Genomic DNA, 23,879 nt, shown 5'->3' with positions numbered 1-23,879 from the left:
TTTCTCTGTAGCCAATAGTGTTGGAATTAATTATGGACTCTTCAATACACCCATGTACATATCCGTGCACATGGAACAAATGAGTAGTTTTAGAGAAATACTTTACAATTATATGGTAAATTCCCCAACATCAACTCTTATATTTATTTATTAAACCCATATAGGATTTCCCATGTACCAAGCACTCTTCTAAGTACCTTATAGGTATAAACATACTTAATGTTCATAACTATCCTAAAGTTATGCACTATTAGTGCCACAATTTTACATATGAGGAAACTGAGGCACAGAGGGATTGAGCAAATTGCCCAAGGTAGTAAGTGTCAGAGAAAGATTGTAGCAAGATTCTAAGATGGGATTCAAACTCAAGGGGCTTTGTCCACTACTGCTAAAAGAAAGCAAATTTAGGGTCACACTTCTCCACATTTTACCCAGTTATCTATTTTAGATAATTAGACATTCTCATCACAGTGCTTAATACTATCTACTTTTCTCCCTTCCTTTTTCCCCTCACCACTTTCTTTCCTTCTACCTTTATTTTTTCTCAGTGCTGAATAGGTATCAGGCATCTTGCCAGGGCTCTGAGGATGAAAAATCAAGCATTCAAAATGCTAAAGACTAATACAATGTACAGATAGGCGTATAGACCAGTGTGGGCTACAAATGAGTGCTCACATCATATGAAGATGTACATGGGATGGGAAACCTTACCCACCCTGGATGCAGGACCTTCCTAAATCTCCTGAAAGTGACCACTGAAATCGGCTTATGTAAAAGTGGTGATAAGTAAACACCACAGAGGTGGATAGCAAAGGGCAAATGACACAAAGATGAGAGAACATGAGCAGCTCTGGGAACTGCAAATAGGATGCTATAAAACCAGCAAATTAAACAGGAATCAGAGCATTAAAAGACCAGTTGAGAAGGTAAGATTTTATTCTCCAGATTACCACATGACAAGGAAAAATTTAAATTAGTAAAGTATCTAAACTCTATGAAGTAATGAGATCATCCTGTAAAATACACCAGTTACTGAGGAAATACTTAGTCATTTACATATGAAATTCTAAATGCCAGACAGCTTTACCAGAGCAGGAGAACAAGGAGGAGACATATGTGACAAACACCAAAAAGATTGGTGAGAAGTACAGGTTAGGATGATTATATGTTGAGGTAACTATGGGACATTCAGGTAGCGATGTAGAGAGGTAGTCCCTATATAGAAACAGCATTTAAAGAAAGGCCTAGAAGGAAGGTAGGTATCTTGGCGTCTACAGCTTCTGGAGGATAGTTGAAATCATTATAAATGGTGAGATATCTCAGAAAGATTGCATACAATAAAAAGAAAAAAGAGGAGCGCCTGGGTGACTCAGTCAGTTAAGCGTCTACATTCAGCTCAGGTCATGATCCCGGGGTCCTGGGATCAAGCCCTATATTGGCTCCCTGTTCATTGGGGAGCTGCTTCTCCCTCTCCTGCTCCTGCTTGTGTGCTCTCTCTCTCTGTCAAACAAATAAATAAAGGGGAGCCTGGGTGGCTCAGTCATTAAGCGTCTGCCTTCAGCTCAGGTCATGATCCCAGGGTCCTGGGATCAAGCCCCACATCAAGCCCCACATTGGGCTCCCTGATCGGCGGGAAGCCTGTTTCTCTCTCTCCCACTACCTCTGCTTGTGTTCCCTCTCTAGCGTGCTCTCTCTCTCTGTGTCAAATAAATAAATCAATAAATAAATAATCTTTAAAAATAATAAATAAATAAATAAATAAATAAATATCTTTAAAAAAAAGAAAAAGAAAAAAGAAGGGCCACACATCAAATAATAGAGCTCACTAATATTTAGAATGGACTTCAGATGAGAAAGTTGGGAAGAAGTTTGAGAAAGATTGGGTAGGTCAGTGGAAAATAAGAACAGATAGGACCAGGGAAACTAAGAGGAGAGAGATTTTTAAAAGCCTGGAGAGTTAAATGTTTCAAATGATACAGCAATAGTAGATAAGAACAGAGGATATTAAAAGAACTTAGCAACAAAAATGTAATTAGCAACAAAGGCAAAAATAGTTTTGGCGCCTTGTTCGAGTCAAAGATATTGTAGTGATGGCAGTACTGAATGAGCAAAGAGGAGTAGAAAAAGTAAGTCTATACTTTTTCAAAAAGGCTGAGCCACATAGTTCTGTGGCTTCCTCTCTACAGTAGTTTCTCCTCCATTCACATTCAGCCTGTCCCAAAGAATCACAGCCATAATGGACACTTAGACTTAAGTGAAATTTCCTCACTCCCACTACAGTGTAGTACCCCACAACCTCTCTCACACATTTTATCCAGCCCACCACTCCTGCTCTCACTGCTTTTCACCTCTATAATGACTTTTCTCTATAAATCTCAATCTCCCTATATAACTCAATATGATCAACCTATTACATGATACTCCCTTAAACACCATTGGATTCTTTCCTCTGTACATTAGTCAGGCTCTTGGGGCTGCAAGTGACCCAAATCCAACTCCAACTAGATTCAGCATAAAAGGTCGTTTATTGGCTTATATAACAGGAAAGCCTATGGGTACACTAGCTTTAGGCACAGCTGGATCCAGGTGATCAAACCATACTAACAGGAACACATCTCTCCATTTCTTGGCTCCACTTTTCTTCTGTGTTGCAGTAATTCTCAGACAGATGTTCTTAATATGTTGGTGAGGAGGATGACTCCCAGAAGCTCCAAACCTACATATTTTTTGTGGCTTGTGTGATATTGTGATTTATAATAAGAAATATACATTTGGTCTTTGTCCACTATTCCGGGCACAGAGCTCCTAAAAACCTTGGAATTTTGTAAGTGAGGAGAGCAAGAGCAATAAAGATGTCTTTTATTATGTTAATGAGGTGATTTTTGGAAAGCACCTAAGGATGGGGGCTGTATGTTAGGAGAACTAACTATGGGATTTGAGTGTTGGAAATTTCAGTCCTACCCTGTCACCTCTGGGGAGGGAAGAGGGGCTGGAGATTGAGTTCAATCATCCAGAGTCAATAATTTAATCAATCATGTTTATGCAATGAAGCCTCCATAAAACCACAAAAGGATGGGGTTTGGATAATTTCCTGGTTGGTGACCATGTGGAGACTTGGGGAGAATTGTAGGCTCTGAGAGATCATGGAAGTTCTATACTTTTTCCTCATACCTTCCCTTATGCATCTCTTCCATCTGGCTATTTCTGAGTTACATCTTTTTTTATAATAAACTGGTAATCTAGTAAGTTAAATGTTTCTTGGAATTTGGTGAGGCACTGTTAATTAGTTGAACCCAAGGAGGAGGTTGTTGGAATCTCTGATTTGTAGCCAGTGGATCAGAAAAACAGGTCATAATCCAGACTCATGATTGGTGTCTGGAGGGGGTACCAGGCAGTCTTTGTAGGCCTGAACTCTTGACCTGTGGGATCTGAGGCTATCACTAGGTAGATAGCATCAGAATTGAGTTAAATTGTAGGATATCCAGCTGGTGTTGCAGAGAATTGCTTGGTGGGGTGGGGAAACACTCCCTCCCTCCCCAACTCCCCACAAATATTGGAACTGTGATCAGAATTGTAGCTTGCAATTTAGGGAATAGTGAGGGGTTCTTTATCAAGATTCTGACTGGCCCACTACCCTATCCTTGAAGTTGGGGAAAAGTATCAGTCCCGGTGAAGCACATAGGATGAGAATGAGGAAAAGTGGCTTCTGAAGTTAAAAGAAGGTCTGAAAAAAAAAAAAAAAAAAGTGGGGCAGAGAGATGCTGCTTGGCAAATAAAGCTAATTACAGCTAATATCCACACCAAAACACTAACCATACTTCCCTACTTGCCTTTCTAATCCCTAAACCTGATTTCTTCATTTCTCCAATATAGTATATTGGAAAACTCACAGGTTTGAATCAGAAATAGCCTGCAGCGAGAATAACCTTGACAACCTATATTCTGTCAGACTGGTCATAAAACATGTTGGCCTCCTATAAATCTCTGTGCAAATCTCCTTTGGCCTAGTGCTTAAGGCAATCATTCCTGGTCCCCCAAAGCTGTGATCATGCCAGGCAGAGGCCGGCCTTCCCCAAAACGGGCATTGACGTGAGGCATTCTGCCACTGCCTTGCTGTGTCATAAAGCTGCAGCTACAAGACTTGGAACAAGCTCCCTAATGACACCAGGGGGGGAGCTGATTCATTCTCTCACATACAATCCATAACCACAAGCACCACATGGGCAGGAGAGAGCTGGAACAAAGGTTTGTCAAGACCTGTCATTCTTTTCCCTAATCATCAGACTCTCCCACTACTCCACACTGGAAAACTTCTATCCAGAATTTTACAGGAATCATTCCCTTGTTTGTTTGTATGTTTGTTAATAGTTTTGTTTTGGTTTTGTTTTTAAGATTTATTTACTTATTTATTTTAGAGAGAGAGAGAGAGACAGCACTAGCGGGAGGGGCAGAGGGACAGGGAGAGAGAATCTTAAGCAGACTCCATGCCTCAATGTGGGGCTCAATCCCAGGACCCCAAGATCATGACCTGAGCTGAAAACCAAGAGTCAGATGCCCAACCAACTGCATCACCCAGGTGCTCCAGTATCGTTATCCTTTACAGAAATGAACTATAAAACATTTTTTTCTTAGCACCTTCTCTATTGACATATCCATTTGGTTGCAAGTAGTTGTAATTAATTTTCTTTCACTTCATTTCTTTATAGTGATCCATGGGTGATGCCAAAGACCAGTGGTAGAATTACATGCTCGTGAGTATCTGCTGGTATGTGTGTTCCTGTTGGGTATAAACCTAGGAATGAAATGGCCAGGCCTATCTTCAACTTTAGTAGATAATAAAAAATACTTTTCCAAACTGGTTGTAACAGTTCTCACTCCTACCAGCTGGGTATTAGTATTCCTGTTGACCCCCATCTTACCATTGACGTTGTTAATCTCTTTAAAATTTAGCATTCTGGTTGTCTAGTGGTATTACATTGTGGTTTAAAACTGCATATCCTTGGTTTTCATTCAGGTTGAAAACTTTTTATTTATTGGGCATTTGGAGAGTCTCCTAAGGAGTTGTCTTTTTTTTCTTATTTCTTGTTAGGAGTTTCTTAGATATTCTGGATTGGCCATTTTGTTAGTTATATGTGTTGCAAATATCTTTACCCCACCTGCAACTTCCTCTTCACTGTTAATGGTCATTTTAGTGTTTTACTAACTGACTTTGATAAAGATGAATGGTTTAGAATAAGAGTAGTAGGAGGGAAATATGATACATTTTAAGCATCAATTAACCTAATATGCCATAGGTGCCAGGCATTCTGCAGGAGTTTCTATCTAAATATTTTTGAAATAAACATAGACACACAGATCATCAGAGGTCATTGATTTAACACCAATTGTAAGATCAAGAAATAAGTATTATCAGCAATCCATAAGCCTCTCTCTTGCTGTCTCCTAAATACTAATATTTCTTCCTCTTTAGAGATAATTCCCACTTTGACTGCTAAAACCAGTCTAGTTTTGTGAGTTTTTGAATTTTGTTTACATAGAATCATTCTATGTATTATTTTTGTGTGACTTTTTCTTACTCACTTTTATATTTGTCAGATTTATCCATGTTATTACATATAGCAATAGTTTATTTTTGTTGTCATATGATGTTTCATTGTATGAAATATGTGCCATGTTTTATTTATTTTTTCTATTCTTGCTGTCCATTTAAATTATTTCCAGTTTTGGGCTATAATAAAAAATGTTTCTATGAGCATTCATTATTCATGTACATCACACACACACGCACACACATGTACGTGTGCGCACATGACATCCTGTTGGATATATACTTAGGATTGGAATGTGGGGGCCCAAGGTTATGCATGCTCTCACTTTTTCTGGAAATGCCAAACAGATTCCCAAAATGATTGTATCAATATATACTTCCTTCAACATTGTGTAACAGTTTCATCTGCTCCACATCCTCATCAACACTTGGTATAAGCAGTCTTATTCATTTTAGCTATTTTTATTGGTATGTAGTGGTATCTATTTGTGATTTTAATTTTCATTTACCAGATGAGGTTAAGCATATTGTTATGAACTTTGTGATCAGTTGGACATCCTCTTTTCTTAAAATAAATGTTAAGTTTATTTGTCCATTTTTTGATGGGTTCACCCTTTTTATTGGTTTGTAGGAGTTATCTGTATGCATTTTGGATATGAAATTTTTCATTTGACTTATTGAAATTTTTGCATTTTTATTTAAACATGAACTACAGATATCTTTTTCCACTACCTTAATTTTCTTCATTTTTTACTCTCTTAATAATGCCTTCTGATGAAAAGTCCTTAAATTTCATATGGTTCAATTCATTAATCATTTTCTTTGTTTAGTGTTTTATATATTTTATTTCAGGAAACTTTCTCAGCCATAACTTCATGATGATATAGTCCTATGTTATCTTCCAGGAACATATTGCTTTGCCTTTTTTATGTTGATCTACAGAATGCCTGGAATTGACTTTTGTATATGGTATGAGGTGGAGGTCAAGTTTCATTTTTTTCCAAATGGATAGTGAACTGATCCACTACTATTTGATAAAAATAGCATCTTTCCTTACTGCTTTTTCATTGCCATTTTTTGTTATAAATCAATCATCCCATTGATTTCTGGTTTGCACTGTTCATATTGAAAAACCAAGTATTAGTCTAATTATTGCTGCTTGATGAATAATACATTTTTTCATTTGCCTGCTTTTAAAATGTATCTCTTTGTCTTTGACTTTCACCAGTGTTACTATAATGGATATGTATAGTTTTTTTTTATTTGTCCTATTGTGATTCTGTGTCTTTCTTCACTATAGGAAATTCTGAGCCATTATCTTTTCAGATATTGATTCTGCCTCATTCTATCTCTCCTCTGCTTCAAGGTATATACCAATTATCCCACTTCACTGTATCCTCTAAGTCTTTTTGTTCTCTCTTCTATATTATTCATTATTTTTTCTCTCTGTGCTTATTCTGAATATCTTCTTCTGATCTAACTTCCAGTTCACTAATTCTTACTTCAGCTGTTTCTTGTGTGCTGTTAAATGGAAGCGTTGCATTTTAATATATTATTTTATTTTTAACAGTTCTTATTTTATTAATCTTCCTTGTAATTTCTTTTTGTAATTTCCAGTTCTTTGATAAATTCTTTATCTTATTTTAGTTTTTGCCCTTGAAGAATAGAAGCTTGATTATTTAAAAGTCTGATTGAAAACTCTAATATCAGGTCCCTTTAGGTCTGTTTTGAATTTCTATTGTTTTTCTTGCTTCTCCTCCTATTGACTTCCCTGTTCACATGCCTGGTTGTTTTATATACTGTGCCATGATTTCTACATGAAAGTTTGTTAAAGTATTTTAGGCCTATCATAACCCCATCTTCCTCCAGGGAAGTAGTAATCCTGGATCATCTTCCTTCAACACTGTTACACAATGTTGAAGGAAGTATATATTGATACAATCATTTTGGGAATCTGTTTGGCATTTCCAGAAAAAATGAGAGCATGCATAACCTTGGGCTCCCAAATTCCAATCCTAAGTATATATCTTTCTCCAATTTCAGGGTGAGGCCTCTAACTATCTCAAACCAAAACATAAAGAATATGAACACCAGTCTTTTCTCTTCACCCCTTCATATGCCCCGATCTTTAACCTTGGTCACATTAGACTGGAGATGCTTTCAAATTACCACTTAGGCTTTCAGCCTCTTGTCTGTTTTTTTCTGGTATCAGCTAACACCTCAAGTGAAAAGCAGCCCCAGATAAGTGGCTCTAGCTAGTATCTCTTGATTATTTCCTCTCTATGATTTTCATCAGACAATTCTTCATTGGTATATTGATCCCTGATGCTTTGAAGAAACAAAAAAAAGTAAATATTTTTAAGTATTTTGTTTGCCTAATGAGAAAGATTGACCTGAATTTTCAAATCACCATTACTGAAAGTGAAGAATCTCTATTTTGGACCTTTGTAGGATCATTAAAATTTTTCTTTCTCTTGATTGGTATGTTATATTCTTCCTAGCAGAATATTAAATATCTTAAAAACTAAAAATTTCTCCCAAGTAAACTAACCCATTTAAATAATCAATGCTAAACTTAATACAATAGTATGTACTCATAATCCTCACTTTCTTATGACCCATTCACTTTTTCTTAATTTTTTATTGTTATGTTAATCACCATACATTACATCATTAGTTTTTGATGGAGTGTTCCATGATTCATTGTTTGTGCATAACACCCAGTGCTCCATGCAGAACGTGCCCTCCTCAATACCCATCACCAGGCTGACCCATCCTCCCACCCCCCTTCCCCTCTAGAACCCTCAGTTTGTTTTTCAGAGTCCATCATCTCTCATGGTTCATCTCCCCCTCCGATTTCCCCCCCTTCATTCTTCCCCTCCTGCTATCTTCTTTTTTTTTTGTTTTCTTAACATATATTGTTTTATTTGTTTCAGAGGTACAGATCTGAGATTCAACAGTCTTGCACAATTCACAGCGCTTACCAGAGCACATACCCTCCCCAGTGTCTATCATCCAGTTATGCCATCCCTCCCACCCCACCCCCCACTCCAGCAACCCTCAGTTTGTTTCCTGAGATTAAGAATTCCTCATATCAGTGAGGTCATATGATACATGTCTTTCTCTTTTTGACTTATTTCGCTCAGCATAATACCCTCCAGTTCCATCCATGTCGTTGCAAATGGCAAGATCTCATTCCTTTTGATGGCTGCATAATATTCCATTGTATATATATACCACATCTTCTTTATCCATTCATCTGTTGATGGACATCTTGGCTCTTTCCACAGTTTGGCTATTGTGGACATTGCTGCTATAAACATCAGGGTGCATGTACCCCTTCAGATCCCTACATTTGTATCCTTGGGGTAAATACCCAGTAGTGCAATTGCTGGATCATAGGGTAGCTCTATTTTCAACTTTTTGAGGAACCTCCATACTGTTTTCCAGAGTGGCTGTGCCAGCCTACATTCTCACCAACAGTGTAGGAGGGTTCCCCTTTCTCCGCATCCCTGCCAACATCTGTCATTTCCTGACTTGTTAATTTTAGCCATTCTGACTGGTGTGAGGTGATATCTCATTGTGGTTTTGATTTGGATTTCCCTGATGCCGAGCGATGTTGAGCACTTTTTCATGTGTCTGTTGGCCTTTTGGCTGTCTTCTTTGGAAAAATGTCTGTTCATGTCTTCTGCCCATTTCTTGACTGGATTCTTTGTTCTTTGGGTGTTGAGTTTGATGAGTTCTTTATAGATTTTGGATACTAGCCCTTTATCTGATATGTCATTTGCAAATATCTTCTCCCATTCTGTTGGTTGTCTTTTGGTTTTGTTGACTGTTTCTTTTGCTGTGCAAAAACTTTTTATCTTGATGAAGTCCCAATAGTTCATTTTTGCCCTTGCTTCCCTTGCCTTTGGCGATGTTTCTAGGAAGAAGTTGCTGCGGCTGAGGTGGAAGAGGTTGCTGCCTGTGTTGTCCTTTAGGATTTTGATGGACTCCTGTCTCACATTTAGGTCTTTCAACCATTTGGAGTCTATTTTTGTGTGTGGTGTAAGGAAATGGTCCAGTTTAATTCTTCTGCATGTAGCTGTCCAATTTTCCCAACACCATTTGTTGAAGAGACTGTCTTAAAAATAACTGAATTTATATTTTTTAATTGGTAATTCAAAACCCATTAAAAACACCAAACCCCAGGACACCTGCTCAGTCCTACCCTTTCAGTTATCTATAGCTTTGACCCTTTGGGTAACAATTCTTTTCATTTTAATTTGTTTTATATGAATAATTATCATTTGCTTAATCTTTTTACTTCCTTACTTCCTTTTCTTTTCCTGTGTTTTCTAAAGTTTACTTATGGCTCCTTTATGTCTTTCTTCATAGTTTTGAAGTACAAAGTAATTATTAGTCAGTTTTGGAAGAAGTCTTCTATTCCCTCTAAAATGCCCTGCAAGATGTTGTTTTTCTATGATAATTATCAGTAAAACACCTGCATAGTCCTCTGCAGCTCTGCCTAACATGAGCCATTTGTTTATGTTCACTATCTGCAATAACCAAGACTCTGAGTGTTTTGCTGTCATAGGGAAAAACTTTTTAGATCTCTTTTTAGAGCAGTTACTTTCTGATTGCATTTAAGCTGAAATAAATATGTCACATTTTCTGCATTACCTTCTCCCAGGAAGAGAAGGAATTATTATTTCAGCATTTCATGCATACACCGTATTATATAGATCTGTAATTTCCAAACCTGATTGTTTTTCAGAATAGTTTTTAAAAAATACAGAATCCCATGGTGCCACCTAAACCTACTAAATCAGAATTCCTTAGGATAGAGCCTAGCAACTTCTTGTTGTAGTTTTGTTTGAGTTGGTTTTGACCTCCTTTGATAACTGTGATAACCAGCCAGGACTGCAGTCTGCTACAGTGGTGGCTTATACTTCTCAAATCAAATCTTCTAGCCAAAAAACTTAACACTGGTTTTCACTTATGTCTTGTTATATCCTGATATAGCTCTACTTAAATCTGTATTTTTACTAATTATTTTACAATTCCTAGGCACCTAGGATTGTAATACCAAACCTATCATTGACTTTTTTCTCCCCTGCCTTTGCCTCTCCAATTTCTATCCAGTCTCCAAAACATATTGATTTGATTTCCACAATATTTTTCTCATCTGTCTTCTTTACATTTCCAGTGTAACTACTCTAATTCAACTCCCATTTCTCTTGCTAAGACTTTTTAAAGAGCCTATTCTTCCTGACTCTAAGATCAAGCCACATAATCCATCTTATGCCCTAATCTCAAAAAACCATAGCTTGACCTTTAGTGTGCTTTTTTCAAATGTTTTTAATAGCTTTTCTCTTTTTCAGTGAAAAGTGAGTGTCCATAGACTGATTGGCAATCAAAATTTACTATTACCTGCTTATGATGTACTGTTTTAGTGTTGTCTCCTGTTTTTCCCTCTTTATACAACTACCTATTAGTCTATTTATTTTTCTAAAAATGCTCTGTACTTTTAGCTTTCATGCATTTGCTTATGGTATCATTTTTTTTAAGGTTTTATTTATTTATTTGACAAAGAGAGACACAGCAAGAGAGGGAACACAGCAAGGGGAGTGGGAGAGGGAGAAGCAGGCTTCCTGCAGAGCAGGGAGCCTGATGTGGGGCTTGATCCCAGGACTCTGGGATCATGACCTGAGCTGAAGGCAGACACTTACTCTGGGATCATGACCTGAGCCGAAGGCAGACGCTTAATGACTGAGCCACCCAAGCGCCCCTGCTTATGGTATCTTTTACATTAGATTTGTCCTTCCACATTCCCTCTCTGTTGAGATATTATATATATATAAATATATATATATATATGTGTGTGTGTGTGTGTGTGTCAAAGTAAAGTTCAAATGCCACATTCTTCAAAGCTTACTTGATCTCACAGGGTTGCAATGATCCATTTGTCTTTACAATCTTATTATTTTATGTTATAGATATTTTGCATGTAACTCTTCTGCCTTCATTGTTTGTAAGCTCCCTGAGAGTTCAAACTGTAAATTATTCAGCTTTCTTTGCTCCAGAATGCCTGGCACAATGCCATGCCCACAATGAAGGCTCAGTAATTTATGGAATAAATTGGTGGGTGCATGCATAAACGGCTATACTGAGAATCATAAAATAGCAGTAAAATGACTACCCAGGCATCACTAAAATTTGCTTACTAGATTCTAATGGGAGAAATTGAGAGTAATAGAGCAACAAACATATTATTATTATCTAAGAATTATTTCACTTTGATGAGATGAGTAAGTGATTATCTCTGCCTGAACATATAATGACAGAGTATGTAGAAATATCTATTTAGTGATTATTTAAAATGAATTTGTTTCATCATAATATTTAGATGAATGATTCCAAACATAAAATACTACATATACCTAGGCAAGATATTCTGTCTGTTTTTAAATAATTCTTATCTGGAAAATAACTATTTTTAATATTAGTTGGCAAACATTTATATAAATTTCTGATAGGAAATTACCTAATACATTCTCTACTGTTTCAGGCAAAACTAGGCTTTTAACTCTGCGTTCATTATGCAGACCACCAGTAACTGGCTCTTCAAAGAAGTTGTCATTTACTGAAGAACAATGTTCCTGCCAAGTCATTTGAATTACTTGCCTCTTATGGAGTTTGTTTTCACTTATCTAAGACTATGCTATATCTTTGGCCTTTAGAGGTAGTAATATACATATGCTGTTTAAATACAAAAAATTTGATCTGCATATGTCAACACATTAACAGTTTATGTTTAAAGTACTCAGCGTGATTTAAAAGTGGGCAGGATGTGTAAATTTAATATTTCTGTTTCCAGCAGAGAATAACAATTACCATGAAAGTGTTCTACAAAGGAACTTTAGATAATGTGATCCCCTTAAAAAACACAATTCATTGTGTTTTCAATTCATTGAAAAAAACAACCTCAAAATAGACTAAACACTACAGAAGAAAGTTACTGGATTATGCAGCTACACTCTAGGATAAACATGGCTTTCAGCAGGGCTGGATCCAGAAACACGAAGGATGCCATTAGGACTGCAGGTCTTTCCATTCTTCTCTTTCCTATGGTTAGGCTTCCTTAAAAACTGTAGTTGTGGCTTTAGGCTCACATTCTCTTTATGATTTGTGATCCTAAAGAACATAGTGGGTGTTTTCTGATAGTACCAGCAACCCAGGGACAATTCTGTCTGGCTCAGCAAAAGGTTCTGGGCCTCATGTCGGTAATGTGGGCAATGTGATTGACAGGTTTATCAAGTGGGTGGAACATTTCCCAGAATAAATTCATGTGGAATGACAAGTATCTAATATTGATAGGTATCTAATATTGGTAGGTATCAACCGGCAACTCTAGATATGCACTGATAGGTAAACATTTGAGGAAAAACCTGCAAAATGGACCACCTGCTAACATACTTTAAATATTCTAAAAGAGGACAAAAAGCTATTAGAAAGAAGACTAAAGACATTGAGAATTAAATTTTGCTAATAAGTGCTAGTTTATTTTCTTTTCTGTGATGAAGCATCCACTTCCTTGTATAACAATTCCTTTTGACCAGAAAGTAGTTTATATTATTTCCTCCCCATATGTTCCTCTCCTTTGAGAAATAACAGTCTTCACCTGTGTTTTCTCTTGTATTGAGAGCAATAACTAACTGAAGGGGTTGCTATATCTTTCCCATCTACTTTTCTTGACTCAAATAACCTACATGAATTTGCTTCACTACTGTCTTTTTTTCTTTTCACTCCTGTCTTTTAAACTTGTCTTGAATACATTATCATCATCCTACCTGTCATGATATTAATTTAGGCTGTCAACATAGAGTACCTCTACTATTGAAATTATCTCTGGAGCAGTCTCAATGCCTACATTTTGCCCATCTTACACATGGTCACAAGGGGGGCAGTGCTAGAGAGCATATCTAATCAAGTTAATGGCTCCCCTTACATTGTAGCTGAATAGATGGCTCCTAACAACTCCATTCATGATATGGCACAGCTTTAATTGCAATAACTTCCCTGACTTGTCATCATCATACTTTGGTGATATAGAAACGCCTGTACTTTCCTCAGTATGTTATGGTATTAGGTATCTATCTCCATGTACTGATAGTTCCAGTGCAAACAAAGTCAATAACTACCCTTCAGTTCTACTTCTCTATACATACTTGTATATTGCATTTTCACAGAGTATTTTATCTGTTTGCACACATCACTCTCATTATTCACATTAGGTTCTGTTTCTTAAAGGTGTAAACTATGACCTTAGCTACTCAAAATGGTATTCCATAGACCAGAAATATTAGGATTGCCAAAGAGTGGGTGAGTGAGTGAGTGAGTGAGTATTTATTTATTTATTTATTTATTTATTTATTTATTTATTTTAGAGGGAGAGAAAGAACATGCATGGAGTGGGGGGCAGAGGGAGAGGGACAGAGAGGGAATCCTAAGCAGACTCCATGCCCTGAGTGGAACCCATGTGGGGTTTCATCTCATGACCCTGAGATTATGACATGAGCTGAAATTGAGAGTTGCATGCTTAACCAACAGCCATCCAGGTGCCCCACCAAGGAGTTATTTAGAAATGAAGAATGTTGTGCCTACCACAGGCCTAGTGAATCAGAATATGAATTTTAACAAAACCTTCAGGTGATTTAAATATACTGTAATTTCTGAGGAGCACCGATTTTTGACATAGTCCTTGTAGTTCAATAGCAAGTGTCTAGCAAATATGTACTTATACCTGGTAAATAGTAGATGACTTACACACTTTGAATGAATTGAATTGAATTGAACTGAATTGAATTGAACTGAAAGAAATTTATCCACATCATGATTTTTTTTTCTGAGCCTTGGTAAAAATTTGCACCCTTCCTAGAAATACTGTACTGGGGAACTTGCCTCCTAAGAAGTGAAAGATCCTGTGATAATGTCATATTCCCAGACTATGGATTTAATATTTGGCCATATCTCTTCCTTCAAATCCCAGAAAATTTCTCTCTGTTTCTTTTAAGCTCACCATTAACCATGAAAGTGAAAGCAGTGGTGAGGGAAAATGTAGGTAAGAATTCAAGCTGAGCCGGGGCACCTGGGTGGCTCAGTCATTAAGCATCTGCCTTCGGCTCGGGTCATGATCCCGGGGTCCTGGGATGGAGCCCCACATTGGGCTCCCTGCTCAGCGAGGAGCCTGCTCCTCCCTCTCCTTCTGCTGCTCCCTTGCTTGTGCTCTCTCTCTGTCTCTCTCTCTCTGTCAAATAAATAAATAAAATCTTAAAAAAAAAAAAAAAAGAATTCAAGCTGAGCTATTGCCTGTTGTAGGAGGTTGACTGCATTGTTTGGTGATGCCCTTCCACACAGACTCTGGGTTTGGGCACCTGATTGCTTTAGCTAGTAGAATGGGTACACATTCAATGTGATCAGAGATGGGCACTTCCATTTCCTTTTTCTTGATCCTTGCCTTCATTATTGGAACAAGGAGCAGAGCCCAGTAGGCCCCGTTTGTTGTACCAGTTAAGGCTTAGACATGACAGAAGACTCAGCCAAGATGAACAAAGCCAAGGTGTAGCTGATGAGCAGCTGACTAAAGACAGGAGTGAGACCCTCCAATCCCAGGTAGCCAATACAACGATGAGCACAGGTATTTATTGATATATTGTCGTATGTCACTGAAGTTCAGCGGTTGTGATGTAACATGAGTGGGGCAAGAGATTGCTGCTACAGCGATGGAATGCAGTTCAAGTACACTCTGTTTCAGTGGTGGTTCATTCACAACTTGAATAATTTTTTTTTTTTTAAGATTTTATTTATTTATTCACGAGAGACAGAGAGAGAGAGAAGCAGAGGGAGAAACAGGCTCCCAAGGAGCAGAGAGCCCGATGCGGGACTCGATCCCAGGACCCTGGGATCATGACCTGAGCCGAAGGCAGACGCTTAACCATCTGAGCCACCCAGGCGCCCACAACTTGAATAATTTTTTATAGTGCTTAAACTTAACCAACAAAAGTGTTCTCTATACTTAAATATCTTAGTTCTAAATCTTAATTATAGGAATAAAAATAGTTTATGAATATAATAAAGCTGCTCTCAAAAGACTTGAAATCTCTGTAGGAACCTGGTTAGCATTCTTTATTTTCTTCCGATTGTACCATCCCCACCTCTACATTCAGAAGGTCAGACAAGACTTAATTATTAGGTAAGAGCTGCTGGCAAGAATACCCTCACACACACACACACACACACACACACACACACACACACTAAACGAATGCAACAATATATATTATATATAATATGCAACAATATATATGTAATATATATGTAATATATATTGTTGCATGTAAATATTGCCTATATGTAATATATATATTCGACATAAATAGTCAACACACACATATCTATAGCAAGAAATTTGTTAAAAGTGGAAATGAGGCCCTTGCATATGTAAATGCTTCTAACAAAGGAAGGACAGAAGGAAATTTTGTTATATAAGCATCTTCCTTGCTTTCTCATTAGATTCTCATAATTCTGAGTTGGGAAATCTATTCTTTAGATTATACTTAGGCTAATTAATCCATTAATCCTTTACATCTTTCAGATGATTTAAATCACATTTATTAAAAAAAAAAAAAACAGAGTTTGAGAAATCTAGGGACTCTGCTTGTATCTTACTGATACCTAAGCCACGATGAGCTAAAGTATTTACAGAGTAATGAGGAAACCATTACTTCTGAATAAAGTTATATATCAATTCAGTTAAAGCATTTTAGTTAGCCATTGGCCAGGGTATAGGGACTGGGGGTAGTAAGGTGGATGAGGCAGCAGCAGGGAGCTACGACCCCATTCTCACAGCAGCTGTGCAATGACTTTATCACTGGTGACGGTGAACCGGCAGGTCTAGAGGTTTCAGTTTTCCTGATTATAAATCTGAAATTTTTATTCCTTAATATTTTCCCACACCTTCTCCTTTTATGCAATCAAGTATTCCTTCCTTTTGATGTTCAATGGCTTGTAACTCTTTTCTCCAGATGTAACCCAAAATATCATTATTTGCTGTCCAGTCTGCATAAGTAAGGTGACATAAGAATGAACTAAATGAGTCTCTAAGTGATTTTCAAGTAAAGTTCTATCAAAATGTCTGTGAATGATTTGTGTATCATACTCTTAGGTCGTTCTATAATGTACAGTATATATAGTTTGAATTTATCAGTTCCAGCTTTGCCTGAGTCTACTATTTACTCCAAAATTTTCCAAAATTAGATTATCCTTAGATATGCATCCTTAATCAGTGAAGAGTATAATTTTCTTGCTTTCACTAATGAAAGCAAAATAAATGTTATTAATGTAGCTTATATATTTTTAATTATAGAACTACAAAATATGTTTCATTTATCTTCTAGATATTTTTCTTTATTTTTTATTGTATTATGTTATGTTAATCACCATACATTACATCATTAGTTTTTGATATTTGTAACACTCACTTTTGTAAAATTAAATAATTGTGGTTTATTTGTTTTTCTTTAGTTGAATCTCCTAGTACATCTATGACAACAATTCAAGGAAGAAACATGAAAATACTTTTTATGATATTTGGTTTCCTCTACATTTCTATAAACTAGATTTCCATGCTACAAGAAGCTTATTAATATTGTCAAGGAAAAATGTAAAGTGAGGGTTGATTCACTTTCTTCTTTAAAGTGATAACTATTTGTTAGAGACTATGTGACTTATGTGTAAGAAAATAGAGGTTTCAAGATTATGTTAACAAAATCTGAAAGAAACAGAATTTACCAAATGACAATGACACAAAACAATTATGGAATATGACCTATTATCATCATATAAAGTATTTACTTATAAATTAATCCATCTTCAATTCAAATCATGTGAGCATATTATTAAAAGAAAAGATGTACTCAAAATTGCATATAGTGAATATTTCAGAACTGTTGTTTTGTATCAACATGATGGTTGATATCTATTGTCCAATTACAATTTTGAGAAAATTTCTAAAAAAAGTCAATATTTTATTTGCTTTTTTCAGGAATTTATTATCCTTTATGACTTTATCACTTAATACCTACTTAGGTAGTATTCATCCAATGTCCAGAAATTCTTAATATTCTGCTGAAAACCAACAAATTTCTTAGCCTATCTACAGAAAACCGTAAGGCAGACTAATACTCTAAGAATATAAAAGTGATACAATTCTCAATTAATTGCTGTGCCTCTACTCAGGAATTGACCTATTTCATTACAAATTGTAAAATACTATATTAACCAGGTCAGTTGGATGATAGAAGAACTATATTCTGATATGAAGAAAACTGGAAAGCTGGAAAAATTAAAGACAAAAACCCACCCAACCAAAGCAAACATACAAACAAAAGATAAAACACATAAAAAAAATGAGTCTAAATATTCAGCTGATTACCCAAAGTATCTTTTTCATTTATACAATGATGTTTCATGTATAAATTAGGTTATATTTTGAAATATATCTTTACTTAATATGCTGATAATATAAACAAACTGAGTAGCATTGTTGTGTCCATATTATGAAAAAAAGAAAGACATTATATATGATTCTTCTTTTTCCCTTCAAATCTTTATCAATTATGGAAACTAAATAATAAATTTTTGCAATATATTTTTAATCTTGGTTGCAAATAAATAGACAACAAAATATAGATTATTAATTATATCTTTTAAGAAACCATTAATAAAAATTTATTGACTTTTATACCACACATTATCTTCATAGAATTTGCTTCATCTTGCATTTTTATGCTTTGTAATTTCAGAAGTCAGCAAGATAAATGTCAGAATAAAATTTTACATTTGGTAGAAATTAAAACTTTGACTTTCCAAGTTAAGAGTTGTTTTGAAAGAAATGGCAAAAGTGCTAGTATCCGGAGGAAATATTAGGCTCAAGATAATCTGTCCAGAATCTAAAAAGAAAAAAAAAAGTTGTTCATGGAATTTTCTTCATAACAAGATGAACAAAATATAAAACCTCATGTGGCCTTCTGAGTCATAACAGGCATGTTAAAAGGTGAAAAATTAAATTATTTCCATACTGTTATTTTGTGGCATACTACACAAGGCCTATGTATTAGGGATAAAAATTGTTATGCTTCTTTCAGACATGAATACAAATAATTTATTCAAATAAAATCCAATACTTGATTAGGTCAAAAGGAGAGGGAGAAAATATTATCTTATGACTTATAGATGAACAATCAAGGGACTGATGAAACAGGAAAAGAAAAAGCTTTTAAAGACCAACCATAGAAATCTTCTTGCCAATAATCCTCTATTATCCAAACTGGGGATCATGAGTTAGTGTCCTCCTGCCAGTACAAAGACAAATTGTAGTCCAAGATTTCTATGCCAAGAAATATCCAGAGATGAAATCAGAAATATCCCAGGAGGTTAGAAGAAGAACACTTTCAAAGTATTTTTAATAGAGCAGTTGGTGTGATCGAATGGCCAGAGAAATCTTAGGCTGCATGGTTGCTCTGACTTTGTTGGGTTCACCCGCTTCACGGTTGAGGGAATCTCTGTCCTTAATGCTGCTTGTCTAGACTTAAATGTTTAAGGAAGTATTCAGACAATCCCAGTAAAAACCTTAGGTCTTCAGAAAGACCTTCAAAAAAAGGTCTTTATACTAAAATATTTTAACAATTTGTCCAACATCATTCTGCCATCATCTGGCATAAAGCAACATGTTCCAGTGATTCAATCCCTTTATTTTGGAATTTTCTTTCTTCCAGATTTATGTTTTCCCAAAGAAGAGAAAATCATCAACGTGTAAATTTAGATTTTCGGTGGGCTAGAACGCTATATTGCAGAAGTAAGCAGTGTAGGTCATTCCACATCAGTTGGCAGACTTAGATATTGAAATGCAAAATGGGCACCTGCAATCTGGTAAGTAGAGTAATAATAACTACACATCTGATCTAGAATGAACAGGTGCAAGTTTGTAGGGTGTATCCTTAAACATCATTACAAAAGCAGACTAATGCTTACATGGAAATAAATTCTATAGTTAGTGGCAAGGGATAGATGTCAAAATGGAAACCATTTGTCCTAAGGGGTTAAGAACTGTTGTGTCAGAATATTCTGGTATTACACTCACTCCCATAGTTAGTATTAACTAAGAGATCATGGACAAATTAATATCTCTAAGCCTTAAATTCTTGATATTTAAAATCAGGATAATGATTGAGTCTGCCTCAGAAGATTGTTGAAAATATTAAATAAGTTCCTGTGGGTTTAACATTTAGCACAATGCCTGGCATATTATAGTTTTACACACAAATAGAACATGTTTTATATCTATTATATTTTATCATTTAGTGAGTGCCTAATATATTCCTGATGAAGTATTTTGTAATTTATGAAATTATTTCAAATCGTTATTATAGCCCCACAGGTAGATGTAAATAGCCCCATTATATAGATGTGGAACTTTAGGATTAGAAAGGGTTTTGTTGCTCAAATTTATATGGTCATTAAGTAGTTCATGACAATGGGACGTGTACCTGTCTGATTATTTTTTATCCCACAGATATGAGTGGAAGCAAGAGTTCTGACCATAAAATAAACCTCAGTTGTATGTGACCTTTTCAGACCTAGTTGGAACTTAGTTGTGGATCTCATATCTTCCATATAATTCTGGAAGAACACCTGCCTCTTGCTTCCAAATATTATTCCTATTTACATGACACCATAAATTTTGCATGGCCAAATGTGACTGCTCTAAGCTAAACACTTGTTCTACAAATGTGTCTCTCTGTTAATACACAAATATCCCCCCCCCAAAAATACACAAATATTCCCAAAGAGTGATGAGCTATAAGAAATTGAGAGTGACTCCTAGTGCATGTATTTTTCATTTGTTCATTTGTTTAAAAATTCTTTCCTTGTTCTCATAGATTCTGGAAAAGATTCATAACAAGGCAAGCAATACCAAGTGCCTAAAACAGTGGAAATGAAAATAACTTAGATCACCAAAGATAAATTTCTAGTTTTAAAATGACACTCAATGTCTAGTGTGTCCTTTAAAGCAACTCGTATTACTCCAAATCCCTGTTGAGGCTCTGCTTCCCGACTATGAAATACTTTAAATTTTAATATGGAGGCAGCCAGAAAACTCTTGGACTCAAACTGCCGAAGCAGCCTTGAAATCCATCAAACCACGTGCTTCAAAACAACTTTCTATAAAACTCTTTTTAAAGAGATATGAAGGATGCTTTCAAGAATGTTCTGGTAAACACCAGATTTATCATCTCAAGTAGTCATGTCCCATAAGGTCATCTCATCTCTTCTAATGTACATTTAAATTTGTGGTGAGGGAGGAAAAAATCCTAGACTTGAAACAAAGAATTTAGATACATAAAGAGATTTTCTGAAAATGTCATGACTATAACAACATTTAACCATTTCAGAATGGCTACCAGATAAGGTGTAAATTCAAAAGTGAGATATTCACAATTACATATTTTACTAAAACTTTTTTTTATCTTTTCCTCATATGGTAATTGCAGGTTTTCACTTAGAAGTCGTTACAATCAAAATGGTTCCAATACAGACAGAGTTTTAGTAATATTCAGATGAAATCACAGTAAAAGAAATAAACCAGAAAGTTTATATCACTAAGAAATGGAAGTAGATTTTCAAAACTCCGGACAAAACTCTTAATGACAAGGAGAGAATTCCGACTAGTGTAAGTGTCAAACCTTAGCTGCTGAGATGCCTGTTTCCTTCTTTACATCTTCTTGTCACAGTTGAAAATGAGGCAGAAAAATCTTAACGGCTCAAACATCATACAAATTAAGATTTTTCTGACTCCTGTTGGGACCATAGAAACCATCAAACTGTTAGAGTACATTCTGTATAGAACAAGTAATGAGGTGAGAAGCAGCTCCATTTCTATTTCCTCTGAGTTGGAAAACATGTGGAGCAGAAACTGGACAGACACAAAGTGAGCCATGAGCCACATGCCATTGTCTGAACTCTGAGACAAGAAAGCATTACACATGCGCACATCTGCACAAGACCATATGCTTCCCAGATTTCGGCTAAAGAAACGAATTCTTTATGATTCAGGGGAACACACAGATTCTTTAGTACAGCTGCAGAATGTGAACCACAGAGAAGAAGCTACAGGGACTAACGTCACAATGAATTGCTAATAGCAATTGCACATTTCAAAACTGAAAACTCTTTGGAATATATTTATATTGTTTGAGACCAATCACTCTTTCTGCCCCCCTGTGTTTTATTTCAGGTATAATCCTTTCTTGGGTTTCACAATTCTAAAGCACAGTGCTGAATGCCATGTGGTCTTAATAAAAATTAATCTGACTTTCAGCAGAAAAACCAAAGAAGACTTTTTTTTCTTTTAGATTCCTTTCTTAATAAATTTTTCCCCTAAATATTTATAGTTGTATCTGTTACTTAAAATATACATCACATAGTACTATTAACATAATGTTAATATTGTGTATGTGTGTGTCTAGTATATAAATAGGACTCTTGGCCATTTAAAATTTTTAAATACTGTCTCCTCTGAATATTTCAAATCTAGTAAAAAGCATGGGTGCTCAAAATTTGCCTGCCTGGCTGGAATCCTCAAAAATGTCTTGCCCACAGACCCATGTTCCAAGCAGGGACTTGAACCTCTTCTTTTAAACCTGCTAACACTAAGATACCCTGTTGGATTTATACCCTCAATTTATATTCTCATAATTCAATTTTAAACAGGTAAATATTTTTACAAATCAAACAACTCGTTTCTCAAAAAGAGGTTGCCAGTGGATGACCCAAAAGAGGAGAAGTGCAGAATCTCTTGAAGCAACTTCCTTTAGACATCTAAAGATTCCCAGAGCAGCACTAATTTTATCTATTTAAATGTTGAGCTTTGTAGCAAGATTTTTTTTTTTTTAAGATTTTATTTATTTATTTGAGACAGAGAGAATGAGAGAGAGCGAGTACATGAGAGGGGGAGGGCCAGAGGGAGAAGCAGACTCCCCGCTGAGCAGGGAGCCCGATGCGGGACTCGATCCTGGGACTCCAGGATCCTGACCTGAGCCGAAGGCAGTCGCTTAACCGACTGAGCCACCCAGGCACCCTGTAGCAAGATTTCTTTTAAATACAGGCACATGTTTCTTAAAAAAAATTCTGGAAAATTCCGACACACACACACACACACACACACACAAAACCCAAAGTTAGACAACATTAAATGAATCACCAAAGTCAAACAATGTATTAGTGATGGAGCTAAACTTACAACTCTTCCCCAATGTCATGTACACCACTCGAATGTAGGCATCTTACTAATTTTGTTTTGTCTTGAATAAACTAAGAGGCCTCCTAGTGCACAGCCTACTTTCTCCCATGCATGCAGTTGATTCTGATACATTCCAACCTAGGTTTAAAATAAAAGTTCAAAAGCCAACAAGAGGTAACCCAGGGCTTAGAGCTATTAAATAAATATAGGAAACTCACAGAAAACAACATGTGCATTTTGGCAATGTACACTTGAGCACCAAACTGAGAAAATAAGGTTATAGATACCAATAAACTAATTTTGACTTCTACATACCTGTGTCAATTGCGCTCACCTTATTTACTGTTCTAAATGTCCAAATGAAAAAGGTACAGTCTTATAGAATAATACTGTTGAACTCAGAAATGTTCTTGTTCTTAAAATTCAAATATTTCAATATGACAAATTTGTTCAGAGGCATAATTGTCTTTTTAAATATATTTCCTTCATTAGTTTGTTTTTTCAGCACTCTTGTCGCATCTGTACATCAAGACAAACTGTCATTTTCAAACCCACCCTTTAGACGTATTTAACTAGGCTTTTAAAGCAATTGAGAAGAGTGTTGTAACTGCCTAAATTGAGAAGCTTAAAGCAGGAGAACTAATATAAAGTGATTTACAGCCTAGCATTATTTGCAGAAAGTTTTAGAGTAAGATAAACTTCTAGAAGGCTGATGTTCAATACATATTTTAAAGTTCTGAAGTATTTTGTCCGACTGAAACTGAAACTGGGCAGTCAGTTTACTTAAGCTTGAAAATTCCATTTCATTCAAATTGGATACAGTAGTTAAATAAAACAATGGGGCTTCTATTTTCTGCCACATGTTATTTTTTTTTAAATGTATACAAATGCTGTCATATGAGCAGACTGTTTGCCTGCTCAGTGCAAGGTTTTATGTTTCTGAAAGGCCTCCATCCCCATCCCTTAATGCTGAAAATAAATCAATTTCAT

At 35.9% G+C, this 23,879-nt stretch overlaps 1 long non-coding RNA gene across 1 annotated transcript in view; it reads left to right on the top strand.

The window, feature by feature from the left end:
- Positions 1 to 22,032, top strand: part of LOC118022323 — a 38,308-nt gene extending 16,276 nt beyond the window's left edge. Inside the window, exons 3-5 of the long non-coding RNA XR_004682471.1 lie at positions 4,707 to 4,751; positions 19,366 to 19,519; positions 21,885 to 22,032. This is a non-coding gene — a long non-coding RNA (uncharacterized LOC118022323). The remainder of the gene's footprint in view (positions 1 to 4,706; positions 4,752 to 19,365; positions 19,520 to 21,884) is intronic.
- The last annotated feature ends 1,847 nt before the right edge of the window (positions 22,033 to 23,879 follow it).

Source organism: Mirounga leonina, unplaced genomic scaffold (assembly GCF_011800145.1).
Source record: "Mirounga leonina isolate KUSES-001 unplaced genomic scaffold, KU_Mleo_1.0 Mir_176, whole genome shotgun sequence".
Classification (NCBI taxonomy): domain Eukaryota; kingdom Metazoa; phylum Chordata; class Mammalia; order Carnivora; family Phocidae; genus Mirounga; species Mirounga leonina.
The sequence above is the reverse complement of the archived record's forward strand: the minus strand, read 5'-3'. Positions and strand labels throughout refer to the sequence as shown.